Source organism: Sus scrofa, chromosome 16 (assembly GCF_054392235.1).
Source record: "Sus scrofa isolate SSC_HxYL_T2T_F1_AM1 chromosome 16, Sscrofa_HxYL_maternal_Yorkshire_Landrace_v2.0, whole genome shotgun sequence".
NCBI lineage: Eukaryota > Metazoa > Chordata > Mammalia > Artiodactyla > Suidae > Sus > Sus scrofa.
This window is the reverse complement of record NC_139398.1, coordinates 77251723-77268754: the sequence shown is the minus strand read 5'-3', so window position 1 is coordinate 77268754 and position 17032 is coordinate 77251723. Positions and strand designations below refer to the sequence as shown.

Here is a 17032-nt window from a genome sequence, read left to right as displayed (position 1 = left end):
TGTAGAGGGGAAGAGTATTCATTCACTTATCTATTCAATTACTCATTTATCTAATAAAGACTTACTGAGTACTTGCTTTATTCTAGGCATTATGCCAAATGCTAGGGACAGGATCCTTTTCACATGGAGTTTCAGAAGGGAGGAGACAAGATCTAATAATAACTTCTACACTTAACAGTTAGCCTAGGATCATACTGGCTTCCACCCTTTCCACTTGGAGAGTCTGCTTTCTTCTAGTTTTATATAACTAATATTACAACACTCACATCATTCTAATTCTAAACAACACAGATGAGACATAAAAATTCATATGCATTATATCAAGTAAAGAAAGGTTAAATACAATATTTTATCTGCAGTATGTTCATATCTATGTCAAAATTATGTGAATGTAACAGTTTCACCTAACTGAAAATGTGTCTGAAGATTTTGAAACATTTACAAGGAGAAGCTGAAAAAAAAAAATCCTGTCATTTAAGAGCAGCAAAGATTTTCTGTCTCATAAGAAAGTCAGCTTTCTGAACTTCTGAGTCAGACTAGTTCTATGTTCTAGGAAATTCAGTGAATTGTCTTTATGGTACTGAAATGTAAAGCCAGATTCCAACTGTTACCTGGGAGACTTGTGAAACCATAGAGACACCTTGGATGGAGAAACCACATGCTCTTGTCATGGACTTTGGTTGCCTATGTATGAGCAGAGCATCCCATATTTTATTTGCACGGGCTGAGGGCTCACTGTGTCCTAACTGTGGTCCCCAGTATCTGGGGTGGCCTGCAGATGATTATTTGAGCTACTATCTCCTAGGGAAGTGATTTCCAGAAGGATAAGCAGACAGGGTCTTTATTTCATGTGGGGGAAGTATCATCCTGGGCTGAGGGTGGGGGCAAGACTGAGTGATCCATGAGATCTGGTCATGCAGACTTTGAGAAGTGCTCTATTTCTGGGTTATTGTTTTCTTCTATTGACTTCGTGCTGGGACCAAAGCATGGGGCCCCATGTAAATGAGGGTGGGGTCTGCCCTGTAAAAGGAATGGGTTACCACTGTTGATCATCTTGGCGAAAGAGTCACTCCATTGGGAATAGAGATGATGACCTGGGATGAGGATTCACTTCTCTTCTCCTTGGGAGGCAAGGCCATGAGACCTGGAGTGTAAGCAAGAGGGGATAGGTTTGGCTAGTTCAGGCAGGGCTGGTGGTCATTATATAAGGGGCCCCTAGAGGAAGCATGTGGGCGTCATGCTAGATCTAAAGGTAAGTTTTTCTGGGTTGTAGTTTCCTTCTATTCTTGAATTATACATAAAGTTTTATTAAAGCTGGAGCCTAGTTGCAGTACTGCCATGGAGAATCAAGAGAAAGGCTTCTTTCACTTCAGGGGCTTCAGATAAGACAAGAGGCTCACATCTGCTCTCCCTTTGAGGCTAGGGTGTTGAAGCCCAGACCCAGGACCCTGGAACTGCGGCAGAAGCAGGCTGCTATGAAAGTCAAGGTAATGTAGTGATGTAACTGCTGCCTTCCCTTTCCAACCCTTGCCTCTCCCCTCTTCTCCCAGATGCAGAAGGGGAGGGCACTTCGAAAGGGAGACCCCTAAGACCTGGCAGGCAAGCAACAGGCAAACACGTTTGTAAACATGAAGAAAGAAAGGGATGGGAAATAGGGAAAAAAAGAAAAAGAATGAGGGACTTCTAGATAATTATTTCCATTATTTACTTTCTATAGTTAGAGTATTGTTTTTCCAATAAATTAAGGTGGCATCGTCATGTGATTATTGATTATTGTGACTCTGCCATCTATAAACAGTCTCTGTACAACAACGGGTTAAAACCTGACATCAACTGGGTCAACTAATGTCTGATGTGAAAACTGGAGGTGTGTCATTGGCCATGATCTCTTTCACATAAACCTACTAATTGAATTTTTTCATGTCCCAGGTGGGAGTTTCTTGTATTTTAATTTTTACTGAGTCCATTTGTACAGTTTTGCCAGTCTCAGCAGGGGAGTGTATTGGTTGGTGAAAGCAGCCAGGCTTAAGAGCTAAAATTTACCTAATTCCTACTCTTGTAAAAGGATTTTAGTCTTATTTTTAGTATATGGAACACATGTTCATGGTTCTAAATTTGAAACTACCAAAGGTAAACATTGAGAACTCTCCTCCTTATTGCTCCTTGCCTCTTTGGCAATGATTATTTACCAGTTTCTTATGTATGTTTTTGCAGAGGTAATTTAGACACATAGGAGCAAATGCCTTCATTTCTGATCTTCTGCACATTTAAATACTTCTCTTGAGCCTGACCATCTGCTGAGCATTCTCCGTGCGTCTGATCCTTCAACTGTGACAATATACCTATGAATAGGGTCTTAGGTATCATGAACATTCTCATCTTGTAGAGGAGAAATCTGAAGCTCAGAAGCTCAGAGATAGTGGTATGCAGGGCTGTCTTACACTAGCCTGGGGAAGTCCTTTGTTAAATTTTTGGGAATTTTGTGATCCAGGTGACCCCAGATTGGAGCTTGAACTTGACGACACTGGGAATATTTGTATTTGTGGAAATTGGCAAATGGTACAAAGTACATCATCTCTAACTAGAGCTGGTTGTTCAGTGTTAACCAACACACCATTTCTCAGAGAGGTCCACAAGCTAAAGGTGGTTGAGTCAGAATTTGACCTTCAGGCTCTCTGACTCCAGACCCTCTGTTCTAAGCCAGGATCGCCCAGAGAAGTTAGAGGAAAATGAACTTGAGCTTCCCAGTACCTGTTCTGGTGACGTCCCAGCTCTTGGACTCTGCAGATCCAGGCTTCATTATGTTAACCTCTACCCTTTTTTTAAGCTCTTTCATTTTCACGGTAGTGACTTAATAGTTTGTTTCCTTCTCATGATGAAACTAACTCATGATTATTGCAGACAAGTTGTAATATGAAGAGGTAAATAGCCACCACTGAAATAAACTGGTGCTAACATTTTATCACCTTCCACCAACTTTGACCTTGGTATTTCTGATCGCTCAAACTGGATTGCTATTTGGTACCTCCGTTTTGCCTTTGGATGTTTTCCTCTCTGATGTGTTACTTGATTTTTCTTAGTGTTTTTCATTCTGCCTGTTCACATAGGATTCCTAGTTGTCTCATGGGCTGCAATAAACCTTATTAAAGCATTCATGTGTAGCATCAGCATATATGGTGAGAAAAAATGATAGTCAGCTTTATCCTTGAATCTGGCTCATGAAGTGAGAGACAGGAGGAAAACAAAGCCAGGGGAGGAAACCACTAATTCAGGTTGCCTAATTCACAGTCACTGTGATATGTGTGTCTTTTAAGTGGAATGAGGACAAAAATCACACAGTTTACATTGTTATTTCTCTCCCTCTCATTTTTTTTTTTTCCAAGCTCATACGCAGTAGTTGAATTTATGTTATTTTAATGTGCAAATGACATACCTCTTGGTAAAACAGAGCAGCCTTAGGAGATAAATAAAACACTTAGCCTTCTAAAACATAGAACATTGGTTGTTTAATATTAGTGCATTGTTAAAATGAGCTGTAATGGCTAATAGAATCTTATATTTTACCTCTAGACTATGTCTGTTGGACTATATTTATGTATTTGTGTGTGCTTACATGTGAGTCTCACTAGGTATAAAACCAGAATAACTTTTGCATCAGGTAAATGATTGGGGGTGTTGAAGAGAAGCCATTTTTTTTCATGATGTTTCAATAATGAGTAAGTGGCATAGAGGAATACAGGCTGTCCCAAGAGGCAGAGCCTGTCCTTGGCTTTGGGCTATGCAAGCCCTGTAGGTTCTGAGCATCAGTGATAAAAATTGTGCCAATCTGTTAGAACAGACCCAGCTTCCCAGTGGTTTTGTGACTGTCGCCTGCCTCTGCATCTCTTATAATGAAATGGTTCTTGGACAGCTGGGTTATCAGCAAAGAGCTATGTAGGAAGTGCCCTGCCCAATTAATCAGATGTCATTCTGACCAGATTTCTTTAGCACATTGCTTCATGGTAAATGGCAGAGTATTAATAAATGAAAATCAAAAAGAGACAAAGGAGAAAGACATCATTTTCATGTATACTTGTCTTAAGGCATATTTTTCTGTTTCTGAAACTTGAAAAATAACCATCTGGAAAGAATCATATTATAGACAAGGCATGTCATGACATTTACAGCAAATATTTTTGCTGTGAGGATCAGTATTCTCTCATTGCCCCATCAACTGCCATATAATCAGATACCCATAAAGTATTCAATAAATAGAGGGTTCCTGCATTAAATCAATATTGCAGGAATAATATATTTTAAGGGTTCACATTTTCCCTTGTTTATCCTTCTTTTTAAACACACATTTTTGCGTCACAAACCTCCTGAACGTTTGTCTTTGTTTCTTTGCCTCTCAGCCACCCAGTCTCAAGCAAATGACATTAAAGTGCACCATTGCAGGGAGATCTCTGGCATAAATAAATGTATCAGGAGGTCAAGAGGTCAAGAGCATAAATGAGGCAAAGATTTCAAAGAAATCACCGACCAAATGATTTATAAATCATGGAAAATACTGCTCTGGCCATAAAAGAGAAATTAAATTTATACATCATGAGCTTCAGGATGCTTTGGGTTCTGGTGGGTAACTGGGTTAGAAATGGAAGAGCTTATGTCATCCTGTTGTTGGTATGGAGCCTTGTTACAGCAGCATTTACCCCAGGACTCTAAATCAGAAGGACTGAGATTAAACTCCCCCGCCCTTCTCTTGTGTCTCTAGAAACACTTGCTTTTACCTCTGACCCAGAATGTCCACCATCCCAGGAGTGGGGTAAGAATCAATTCACTGTTGAGCAGAATGATAATACCTATAAGTGAATACAAGCCTCCCATCTGTTGGTGAAAGGCTGAGAGTCCTACCTTTGTCTATAGGAAAGCAGCAAAGAATTACAGCATCTGCCCTGATTGGTCAGGGAAGCTGTGGAACTGAGGACTTCTGGAACATAACAGCCAGACCATGTATAGGAGAGGGTATAATGAGCCAGTCCCTGTAAAAGAACAATAACACTTTATGCTATAATAATCTGTAAAGAGAATCTGTCCAGAACTTTTACAGCTTCAAAATAATTCTTGCTACTTTTGGCTGTATTTCCTTCAAAGATAGGATGTGTACTCACTCATCTCTCTTCCTACGCTCCCCCCTCACTGCTCCAATTTCTTTTTCTTCCGTATTTGTGAAAATATCAGAATGGAAACTACTTGAAAGTATTTGTTTTAGCTCTATATGAAATGTAACACCATGATCGCTAACATAAAACTGAAGTAATTTCATGGGGAACTTGCCGAAAACACACTCAATTGGGAATGTCACTTCCGAGTTAAACAGATGTGAAGCAGCAAATGACACCATGAACAGCCATCAGACTTTGGAATTGATTGTTGTTCTTTATGACCTAACCAATGGAGACTTAAACTTGGGACTAGTTTTAAAGTTTTCCTGGAAACAAATTTCACTAATCCCACTCAATGGAAACAATATGCTGGATCCTAGCTTGAAATACAGATCTGCGTGATGACAGAGAAAAACAATACACTGTGTCAAGATTCCTTTGCTCTCATAATCCAAGGTAGGATTTTAGTGGAGCTCTAAGTTTCTTTCCTTCTCTGTTCCTTCCTTCCTTCCTCCCTGCCTTCCCTCTCTCCCCCTCTCTCTTCTTCTCTCTTTGCTCCTCTCTTTCTCTTTCTTTTTCTTCTCTTCTTTCCTTTCAGGTATTTGGAGGAACAGAATCTGTTTGGGGTTGGTAAATTTTTGGCAATGTTTTCAGTTTTTAAATATCCAAGACACTTTTGACTCGAACATTTATTAAGACACATTTTCCCTTCTAATCTCCTTTATGTAGTTTTTCTTAACCTAGGTTGTATGTTAAAGGAAATTTAATCCACAGCTTGCCAATGCATTTATGTACAAGTAATCAAAATTAGATTTTGAGCCACCTTGCTTAATGATAAATCTTTCCAATCCCCCTTTTCTTGATAATTGGCAAGTTGAGCCTGATGTGTGGGATCACAAATCTATATTGTGTTTGGAATTCAGTCTCCTAGGAGTTGGTTGGCACTGATTTCTTTCTTTACTCATTTTAGAAGGATACTTTATCTTCCTTATCTTAGAATCACTGTAAATACTTCTCTGGAAGATCTATCCTTAGAATTATTGTTTTTTTCCTCAACGAGATTTAGTATATCAAGTTGAATAAGGTAAAAAAAATAACATAAGCTCTATTTACCTTTTTATGCCTTAGCTTTTTCACATTAAGAAGAAACAAATTGAAAAATTGAGATTTTGCAAAGATCTGAACATGATACTTCACATTTTTTTTCAATGCTTTCCCCCAATATTCTCATAGCAGTTGGCTTGAATTATATCTTCATTACTCAATAAAGAACAAAAAATGGTATAAATTCACCACTTAGCAAAAATGTATAAAGTATATAGTTGGAGAAAACCTATTAAATTTAGGATTAGGCTAATGATTAGTTTATTTGCATTTTTCAGTGACTCTTTAGGAATTTTGAATGGTTTTCTGTTGAGCCAAGTTTGGGTGCCCTCTTAATCTCTTTGTTACACCGTGGCTTGGTGTTCTCACACATAGCCACATATGTCTGAGCTGGGCGTTCATGTAGTGGGCTCTGTTAAGCCAAGAAAGAGAAGGGTGAATCTCTGCTGCCACTGAAATAAATTGGTGATTGTTACATCTAAAAATCTTTTTTTCATAGAATGAGCAACATGTATTGCCATATTTGCTTTTTCTGGTCCATTGACTTTTGATCACATCTCATGGCTTTTTAAGCACGTGATGTTGGGTGTTTGTGCTGATGAACAAAGCTGTAATCTTGAATATGCAAATTGAGGGCCTAGATAACCCTGTAAACAGGCTGTCTGATGAGGTCTGTCTGTTACTACATGGCTGCTATACATTGTATGACAGTGGGCGACAGGCAAGGTGACCGTATGGTAGGAGTCTAAGTAGAGAGTAAGACAGCAATTCAGAAACACTGGTCTGCATAGGCAAAAACATCCCCCCAACAACAACAAAAAAACAAAAACCCAACCAAAGACCCCAAAATAAAAAACATAAAAACTTACAGGCATGGGATTTCTTTAATAAATAATAATGAATAAATTATCTGATTTAAGTGATAATAGATAAAATTATTTAGGGCCTGTTTTCGAGTAGGGAAATTCTTTGTATTTCGCGCATGGACAGAGCACCATGATGGAAGAGTGCTTGACATCTTTCCTTTGTTGAGTGAGTACTTGGTTCCTCCACTTGGCTCTGTCCGAATGAGAATCTTACTTAATTGGTAGTGAAGGGGACTAGGAGCATGATCTCTGCAGTCAGAGTTCAGATTCTGACGAAGCTACAGACTAATGATGATCTTGGGCAAGCTTCCTGCCCTCTCCTTGCCTCCGTTTTCTTCTCTGTAAAATGGAGAAGATGGTATTACCACCATGTAGAGTCACTGTGTGTTTCATGTGCATGAAAAGCAGAAGAGTCTCTGCACAGGGTTAATAAACCTTAGCTTCTGCTCCTCTTGTTGTTATTCTTAGTGGTGGCTGATATTATCATTACTGCTGTTGAGCACACACCTTCTGTATGGACAGTTGAAGGCAAACTGGGCTGGCCTATACTCAACATGACTCTAACTGGGCTGTATGTGAGTTGTTGAAAGTGCAAAAATGAACCAAGAGGCCCTGAGGCCTCCAAAGGCAACCCCAAAAAGTGTTTGGTTATGTATGGGGTAGTACTTGTGTAAGCATGATTATTTTATGGGTAAGAAAAATGGAAATGTGGAGTAAAAATCTGATAGCAAGGGAAGAACACTGGACTGTGAGTTGGAAAATGTGCCACGGGAAAAAAAAAAGATAAATAAAAGGAGTCCCCATCGTGGCTCAGCGGAAACGAATCTGACTAGTATCTATGAGGACACAAGTTCAATCCCTGGCCCCCCCCTCAGTGGTTAAGGATCTGGCATTGCCCTGAGCTGTGGTGTATGTTACAGACACTGCTCGGATCTGGCAGCTATACCTCTGATTTGAACCTCCATGTGCCACGGGTGTGGCCCTAAAAAGACAAAAGACCAAAAAAAAAAAAAAAAAAAAAGGAAAGAAAAAAAATAACAATCCCCAAAACAAATAATGTGTGACCTTGGGCAAATCACGTGTCGTCCTAGAATCCCATCAACTGAATGAGAATAGGAGTGATAAGACCCACCCCTGTGTGTTTCCCAGGGTTAATACGGAGTCCGATTAGAAGCAGCTTGGGCATGGGAAAGCACCCTGCAAAGATGAATGTGCTGTTTAGGCAGGAGGTGATGCAAGTTGAATGATAGAGCAGGCTCCTGCCCATCAATCCTGCACTTTGTCTGTTGCTGTTACTGCTCCAGTATAGGATCCTGGAGGATGGCCCGATTGCAAATTCAGGGGCACGCACATGGCCTGCTGATCACACTGGTGCCTGCTGTGCAAAAGGAGCTGGGGTGCATTTTTATGTGTCAATTCCAGACAGACAGAAAGTTTTGCTTTGAAAATAAAGAGTCTTTCCTGGGTGAAATGGGACAAATACACCCTAAATTCCTCTGAAACCACATCCAAATGGTCGAAGCATTGTGCCCTTCAATGTCTGAATGATACCTAGCAATTTTGTAACAGTCTCTTCCTTAGAGTCGCAGAGTTTAGCAGCCACCCCCTACAGCTCTGGCAAAGGCAGTTTCCGAAAATGCCAGAATAGAGGAATTAATATACAGTGCTGAAGAGGAGAGGCCCAGGGAGCCCAGATCCAAGCCAGAAGGCTGTTTTCAACAAGGAGGGGAGAGAGAGAGATACATAGAGAGAAAGAGAGAGAGAAAAAAATAGAGAAAGAGAATGTGTGGGTACACATGCAAAGCACAGAAGAAGGAGGACCAGAAATCTCTCTTGCACCACCAATCCAGATGCAGAAATAAGAGGAGAGGGCCCAGTTGGGGCCCTAATCCATCACTCAGCCTGGCACAGGCAGGGAAGTCACGAGCCTGGCACCAGCCGCCGTGCTCCGGGGCCGCCTCCCCGCCTTGGGCAGCAGAAGGGCTGCAGGCTGAACCGTGACGTCCTGGGCCTGTGCTCCTCAACAGATGGCACTGTAAATCTGAAATATTCCACAGGAGAAAGACAAATGGGAATCAGCCGAGAAGGCTGGGAGCCTGGCATACGGAGTGAAATAAATAGAGGCCCAGCATCCTTATGGGGCCGTTCCTTCCTCCTGCTCTTAAATATCACACTTGTGAAGTCATCTCCCACTGGAACTCCCAGCAGCTGAATAGGTTCATAAACACAGTTCTCTCTGGCAGAGGGAAACCGAGAGCCGAGGCAGTTTCCCAGATGATTCCAGCCTCCAGTTAGGTGTGGGGTTTGAACTTGAGAATGATTTCATATGAAACCCCACTCAGGCCGATGACTCTCTACCCTAGCCACTTCCCTGCCCCTTTATTGAAATAGATGCAGTCCTATCCCTAATATTTTCAGACGTTTACTGATGGTGTTATATAAAAGGAACTATCATTCAGTGTTCTAATTCAGTGTCATGGACAGAAAGGCTTAGAGAACCAAATACAGTGGTTAAAGGGCTCACCCTGCCCTTTCACACAGAGAAGCTCTTGATGTATGGGTTGGATTTGGAGCTCAGTATTATCCTATCAGTGTTTTCATGAGCCCATTTATGACAACTTTCAACAGGGATGTTTCAGAATCAGAATCGCTAGTTTGAGGCTGATGTTTGTTGTTGAAAGAAATATTAAACATGTTTTTATAGGATGCTTACAAAAAAGGAAATTCATCTCTTACTGATGATGCTACAGCTTTGCCTGCCTTCGTGAATGCCAACTGCTTTTTTGCCTCTGGATCTTCAAGCACGATTGCTACAGTTTCAGAGAGTGCTCTGCCCCTGCTCCCTGTGTGGGTGTCTCAGAGCAAGCTTCTAGGCATCAGCATAAGGAACATTTCTCCAGGATGGTGTCTTACCTGAGTGGACTCTGGAGCAGGCCTGCCAGGATCAAAATTTAAATCTGCTAATTGGTACCTGTGTGACCTTAGGCAAATTCTGTCTCGTCTCTGTTAACCAGTTTCCTTATTTTGAAAATGTGTGTTAGGATATTTATCTCATAAGATTGTTAGGAGGCTTAAATAAGGAAATACATGGAAAATGTTTAGAGTAGTATTCAATAAATATTAGTTTCTCTTGTTCCCTATCAAATCTAAATTGACTCATTCCTATTACTCTTTGTTATATTCTTCTGGTTTCTAATAATAAATAACATTTACCACAGTTAGGTGCGGCAGTTATGGAAGACAGATCTATGTTTATTTACCTGTTACTTATCCATTTTCCCCAGTACAGTGCAAGCTCCACAAGACACTTTTATTTTCCAAAGTATCCCCAATACCTAGTATAATACTTGGATATAATAGGTGCTCAGTAAATATTTGATGAACAAGTGAATGAATGAACTAATAAATGCAAGCTCAATGGAAACATCCCTGGGTAATGGAGAAGATAAAAGGAGAATGTTTTACAGTGGATGTGAAATTTTTTTTTTAAATAAAGTTGTGGATTGATCTTTGAAGCATGGGGCTTGGAAATCATTCCGGCCTGGTTTGCTAACCAAGGAGAGTTCTGGATGCCAGGCAGAATTTCACAAGTTTTCCTATGTTGTAATGGGCTTCTGGAGATACATTACTGGGACATGAACAAAACAGAGCATATCCCAAAAGGGAAAATGGTATCTGTATCTTTTTCAGATATAGGTAGGAAGGTTTCATTGAATCTTCCCAATGAAGATCAATCACCTAAAAGTTAAATTAAGTTGATATCACTAACTATTCAATCCAACTTGCTTATTAGGAAAAGCACCCAATCTACCACCGGGATCCCTGTTGCTAAGTTGCCTCAAGAAACAAATTGATTAATGGATTTTCTTTTTTCTAAAGGCCTTTCAAGTAAGCAGGTCAAGTAGCTACGATTTCATTAGGGCCCCTCTAGTCAGTGAGAGCTATGCAATTTGGTTTCAAACACCCAATTTATAGATTGGCCTAAGCCCCACAAAATTGATTATGCTGGGGGGATTTTAGAAGCCTGTGCATTGTCATTAAGTATCCTTAAGGAAGTTGGGGTCAGGAATGGGAGTAGGAAGCTCTGCTGAGAAGCTAACACTTGCCCATTTGCTTCAGTGAAAGGAAACATTGGGATCAGCACACTCCCCCTTCACCCTATGCTCTCAAAATGACAATATATATTACAGTTGTTTATTAATGTCAGTATTTTTTCATATGGACTTTTAAATGGAGAATTGGAAACCAGCAAGATACAGTCATATATTGATGAGACATTTGGAAATAAAAAAAGGAGATGATGGCCAAACCTGAAGGCTAAAAATTGATAAGGAAAATTTTGTTTTTGAAAACTGGCCAAGTCTTCAATTGACAGCTCCTTTTTGGTACCAGCCAGACTTTAAGGGGTTAGAACATGAGGACAGTAAAACTAAAGGTAAACATAAAATTATCTATTTGCATATCTCTATGTCTGTTATCTAAGTTTATATCCATATCTATGTGTATATCATCTCTGTACATAATTGTGTTAATATTGTGAACCAATTTAGTAGGCATACCCACAATGCACTTATTTTAATACGTAGTTAACAGAGTCATGGAAACTGAGAACCAAGGAAATAAGGGTGAGTGAAGAAACTCAAGGTTCCACAACAAAAGATAACCAATGTAGGTAATACCTGGAGGATCCAGAGGAACTTAATTATACAAGATAACCCAGTATCTAAAACAGTTTCAGAAATTACAGTTTGCCTCTGAATTTCCAGGTATAGTTGAAAGTCAATATATGATCATTTACCAAGGCAGCTTTCTTTAAAAGATTGGTAGTGTCAAGTGCAGTTTGAAAAACCTGGAACAGGCTTTAGAAATGCTATTTAATTTTTTTTAAAGCATGTAGGATTTCTGCAGTTCTAGATTTATAGAGAAGTTGCAAAAATTATCGAGGTTCCTATATAGTCTACGTGGTTTCCTCTATGGTTGATATTATGATAGCACGTTTGTCACAGTGAATTAACCAATAGTAATACAAAATCCCCTCGTTTTGCCTACAAAGAAACAGTCCAAGGAAATTAAATGATTTCCTCCTGGCCATGGCAAGGGAAGAACCCCAGGACTCAATTTCCTTAACTGTCAGGCCCAGGGCTCTTTCCAGTAAATGGTGCTTTTTTCCTATCTTGTGATTCTGCACGTCTTTCTGTTACTGCTGATGAATCCTAAGAAACAAATTTGGTTCAGAAATTCAAGGTGTGAAGTAGATAAAAGCAGAGCTGATCTGATGGCGTCTCCCCCATCCCTTGGGGCTACCTGAGACATCTTTAAGTAACTCTTAGGGCCCCAAGGCGGATAGTTTGGCAGCAGCTCTGCAGTTTGATGGTAGAACTTGTTAGAAGTTAACCATCTGGCACCATCTGCCCTGTGAGGCTCAAGGTGGGGCTGTAACTGACAGAATCAAGAGCCAGCATGAGAAGGGAGGTGAATAACAAATCCGGATCACAGGTGGGATGTGCTTTTCTATAAGAAGCAATTTCTTAACCCCTGAAGATTAAACTAATGAAAGAAAGGGCAAGTCAAATAACCATATTTGAGTTCACACAAATCTCTGAATTGCATCTATCGTATTGTGGGTCCAGGGATAAAGGGAAGATTTGATCAGAGTCTGTATTTGGGTCTTCTGCACTGTATCCATTTTCTCATCTTTCCATATTCCTAGGAAAAAAAAAAATTCTTCCCATTCTTTAATTTTTCCTTTTACCAGTGTAGGCTTCAGAACAAGGGTGAATAAGCATTGGGGAAAAAATAAAAAAAAAAAAGGAGAGGAAGCATTATAATGTGAGGGCCTAAAGTTACATCCCAGAATCAGAAAATTGTGGGTGTATTGCCCAGTGTTGCCATATATTAACTGTGTGATTATAAGGCGGTGACTGAGTTTCCTCAATGGTAAAACAGGAATGATATTTATGGCAGGTGCTCTAGTATGTTGCTAAGGAAACTAAATGAGATAACACCTGAATAGCTTTGCCACAGGCCTGGGACAGTGTCAGGACTTGATAAGTATTGATTGATATTGCTATCACTAGTACTACAACCGTCTGTATAATTGCCGAGGGGTGTAAATGCAAGAGAATGAACAAACAACTTTTTTGAGGATAAACTTATCCATCTTTTGCGTTTAGTAACCTTACTTATAATGCTGACCTTTTCCAAAGTACTTGTTATTTTCTTGGACTCTTTTAAATGATTGTATATTTATGTAATAATAATAGTAAAAATAATACATTCTCTCATTCATACAGCATAGTGAAATTGTCAAAGTTGAATTGCCTTAACAAAGTTTTTCTTTCTTTTTTTTTTTTAATTTTAATGTTTTTAGTGTAGCACCTGTGGCATATAGAGGTTGCCAGGCCAGGGGTCAAATTGGAGCTGTAGCCACAGCAACACAGGATCTGAGTCACATCTGAGACCTACACCACGGCTCATGGCAACGCGGGATTCTTAACCCACTGAGAAAGGCCAGAGATCGAACCTGTGTCCTCATGGATGCTAGTCAGATTCGTTTCCACTGAGCCACAGCGCGACCTCTGACTTACAAAGGTTTTTAAAAACAATCTTATACTCTACCAACTGACCTATAGGGTTTTTGAAAAAATGGAAATATTTGTGAATTGCTGTCATGGCTCAGTGGTAACGAATCTGATTAGTATCCATGAGGATGTGGATTCGATCCCTGGCCTCACTCAGTATGTCACAGATCTGAAGTTACCTGGAGCTCTGGTGTAGGATAGATGGTGCTGAGATCCTGTGTGGCTGTGGTGTGGCTGGCAGTTGCACCTCTGCTTTGACCCCTAGCCCTCTAGCCTGGAAACTTCCATATGCCGCAGGTGCGGCCTTAAAAATACCAAAAAAAAAAAAAAAAAAAAGGAAATATATCTGGAGTTCCCGCTGCAGCACAATGGGATTGGAAGCATTTCTAAACCAGGATGTAGATTTGATCCCTGGCCTGGTACAGTTAAAAGATCTGGCATTGGGGCATGTATCACAGCTGTGGCTTGTATCTGCACTCCCTATGCCATGAGGTATTCAAAAAGGAGAGAAAGAAAATACTTGACTTTTCACAATTTTCTTGAATCAGTCGTTTATTCAAGCAGTGTTTGCTGAGTGCCTGTTTTATACCAGCATTGTTCCTGTCACTTGGGATGCACAAAACAAAAATCCTTGCCATGAAGCCAAGCTAAACGTAAGATGACGTAATAGTAGATGATGTTGGTATGTTAAAAGGTGGCAAGTGCTGTGGAAAGGAGAAAAAATAGGGCAGGGCAGGGCAGGGAGAGCTGGGAGCACAGAGGCTGGGTTTTATTTTGTTTTATTTTTAATCGCCGAGTGTGACCCTTTGAGCTCCATAGAACAGGCCTTAATGTCTGGGGAGAGAGAACTGGATGCTAAAAAAGTTGATCTTTCAACCACTCTTTCCTGATTCTCTGTTTTGTTGCCTCCCAGATGGGTCAGCATTCCCTTTCCCAGCAGCCTGATTTCTACTTGCTACCAATCCCAGCAGATCCATTTTTTTTTTCCGACAAGCCAGAAACAGGCCCATCCAATTACTCCCACCCACAACCCCGCCAGAGGCAGATGGAAAGTGACATTCCAGAGCGTGAGCCATTCCTCTCCTCTCTGTGGTTTTCTAGGATTATGGGCAAACGAGGGAACTCCATCTGGATGTTCAGTGGAGGCCCCTGGGTTTTCTAACCCCTCTTGTAGGAATTCCAGCTTTCATTCCCAGGTGAGCTGCCAGAACACTCAAGTGCAAGGTAGCATTATCATTAATCTCCCAACCAGGGCTCCTATTAATGTGTCACTGAAACAACCTATTTTCTTAGACCGCTTCCCGCCCCTTTGATATACTGGACATGTGTCAGAAAAATCGGAGGCCATCCATATCTTATCTTACATTAGGAAGAGCCACGTAGAAATGTCCCTTCATTACCAGGACCGTCATGTCAAAAAGAATCGACTTATTGTCAACGTTTCTAACCTAACAATGTTAATGGAGTCTTAGACATCCTTTCTCCTCATTTGTTTCTTAGATGCCTATCAAGGAGACAGTTGCAAGAGAGTTTCCAAGCTCTGGGGAGCCCCGTGTATGTGTATTAAATGACAGCACTCTAGGCTGCTTATTATAAAATGATACAGGGGTAGGTGGGAGGATTGAGATCTTGGGGGGAAAGCGTGCTGTTGGCAGGGTGCCAAGGAGCCTCCAAGCAAGACTTCAGGCTCCAAGGCTAGTATTGTTTCTCCTCTCTCCTGTCTTCCCTTCCAAAAATTTCCAGCACTGCAGAGTAAATATATACACGGAATGAAGATGCCCTGTAGGACAGTTCCCAGTAACGTTTTAGATATCTTTCTCCTGTAATTCGTATATGTAGTTCAATTTTTTTTTCTTTCCCAAAGCAGAGGAGGAAATGGGAGAAAAAAACATTGGCTGGAGAATTTTCTAGGGCCTTCAGAGAGTACCTGGTGCTGGGTAAGGGGATGTGTAGGTCAGTGCTGATCTTGGAGGAACCGGCTCCCCCATAATATGCCCTTGGCTATCCAGTGCTGATCAATAGTAATGAGATGACAGGTTGATATTAGTGAATTTAAGTGGTAAGCCACTTCCCCCTGTGGAAGTTACACAAATAACCTTGTCTTCACAGCATGAAACTATTGGAATTTTTCTGGGAAATGCTCATAGCCTCTTAGAGTCAATCTCTTTCCCATACGGATAATACATCCTTCTTTCTTTTAAGACGCAATGAATGCACTCCTTGAGGTCTGTAGTCTTAATCGATCCCACTATCAGGTCAGCATGATTCAGAAAAATACAACTGGCAACTGTGTGCAAAATACTTTAATAGGCTTCGGGGGCGGGTATTGGTCATTTGAAGAAATGCTTGGCAGCCAGACAGCCCTTCCTGGGGAGGATCCCTCCAGGACTTATACTTGGCCTGAAGGTGGTACTTGGCCTTCCACTTCCATGTTGGAAACTGATAGGATTTATATTTTCCTCTCACCAACCCCTGGAAGCTAGATCATGGGCTGATGAATAATGTTCCGGCCCCTGTTTCCTTGAGTTGTGGGATGTCAGTTGGGAGGGGATTATTCATGGCGGTGGCACCTTGTGGCAGTGGCTGCAGCTTTCAGTGATGATGGCTCTGGTATCTAGCAGTGACTGTGTTCTCCCTGGGTGTTTCTTTTGCAGGCAGCTATAGATCCCTTGGATGTGGCTTGTTTTCCTGGTTTTTGAGTTTGGGGGCTGATACTTTGAGTCACTTGACACCTTTCTAAAAGCACCTTTCTGTTTAAGTTAGCTAGAGTTGGTTTCTGACCACTAGAAAGCTTTATCTTATTTAAGTCCTATTTCTGCTCTAAGAGGATGCGATGTCAGATATCACTGTCTACATTTTATCAAGGACCAAGCTGAGGCTTGGCTGGGTGACTTGCCAGTGTCTTTACATTTGGATCAGGGAGACTTGAGGTGAGTCTGTCTAACCCATGGAGGCAAGGTTTATGTCTTATTTAATGTAATACTTTTAGGACCTGGCAATGGACCAGACTCTCAAGAATATTTGGACTCTACATCCAGCCTACAGGATACATTTTTATCTCTCTTTGATGGCAGAGAGACCATTACCTATAGATCATTAGGGCATTTCTTTCTTTCTTTTTCTTTTCTTTCTTTTTTTTTTTTTTTTTTTTTTTTTAATCTCTTTACCTGCAGCATATGGAAGTTCCCAGGCTAAGGGTCAAATCGAAGCTGTACCTGCCAGTCTACACCACAGCCACAGCAATGCAGGATCTGAGCCGAGTCTGTGACCTACCCCACAGCTCATGGCAATGCTGGATCCTTAACCCACTGAATGAGGCCAGGGATCATACCTGCAT

General features: G+C 40.8%; 1 long non-coding RNA gene across 17 annotated transcripts in view; it reads left to right on the top strand.

Annotated features, from left to right (window-relative positions):
• LOC106506547 (uncharacterized) overlaps positions 1 to 17032 on the top strand; it is a 760340-nt gene that overhangs the window by 376788 nt on the left and 366520 nt on the right. For 2 of the 17 annotated variants that reach the window (XR_014830958.1, XR_014830967.1), the window contains one exon: positions 1374 to 1487. The exons of 9 other annotated variants lie outside the window; for them this stretch is intronic. This is a non-coding gene — a long non-coding RNA (uncharacterized LOC106506547). Of the gene's footprint in view, positions 1 to 1357; positions 1488 to 5502; positions 5601 to 9818; positions 10260 to 17032 lie in introns of those variants that run through there. 6 more of the 17 variants (XR_014830969.1, XR_002339520.2, XR_014830966.1 and 3 more) reach the window with 6 other exon arrangements.